The sequence below is a fragment of the Eubalaena glacialis genome, chromosome 7 (assembly GCF_028564815.1).
Source record: "Eubalaena glacialis isolate mEubGla1 chromosome 7, mEubGla1.1.hap2.+ XY, whole genome shotgun sequence".
Lineage (NCBI taxonomy): Eukaryota > Metazoa > Chordata > Mammalia > Artiodactyla > Balaenidae > Eubalaena > Eubalaena glacialis.
Window position 1 is genome coordinate 50,073,518 of NC_083722.1, and position 713 is coordinate 50,074,230.

Sequence of the window (713 nt, forward strand, 5' to 3'; positions counted from 1 at the left end):
AGGGGAACTTTATTTTCCTCATTGGGATTTAGAGAGTTGCGGGATCCATTCTCACTGAGAAATACTGTAGTTGCACATGTTCCCTTCATGGCACAATTCCCTTTGTGATGACAAGTGAATTTCTGGGAAAGAAACTTGGTGGTTGCCATTCTTTGGTAGGTGCTCCTCCTTCAGTAATCTTCAGTGAATTGGCGACCCCATTGAACACTAGCCTCAAGCTAACGTTCCTCTTGTATCATGCCACATGTTGGCATGCAGCAGAATCCTTGTAGACTTATTCAGTGTGGTTCTTGAACTCTAGGAAGCATTCCAGGTCTCTTAGTACTTGCGGGTCTGCACTAGGATGAGAAAAGTACAGGAAGGACGGCCTGTGCCTTCGGGGAGTTGTGAGCAATGCGCCATTGGGAACAGCTAGATGCCGAGTCATGGGAAGTGAAGGGCTTCTTTTCTTAAACTCTAGAAAGTAGTAAGTTGAAACAACTCAAGTATCTCCCTTCTAAAGCGCCTTGGAATTACAAACTAGAGAAGGAAAGAACAGGGTTAATTCTCTGTGGAATATATATATTGAATATAAGGCTTAAAGGGATACTTTACTTTCCTCATTGGGATTTAGAGAGTTGCGGAATCAATTCTCAGTGAGAAATACTGTAGTTGCACATGTTCCCTTCATGGCACAGTTCCCTTTGTGATGAGAAGTGAATTTCTCGGAAAGA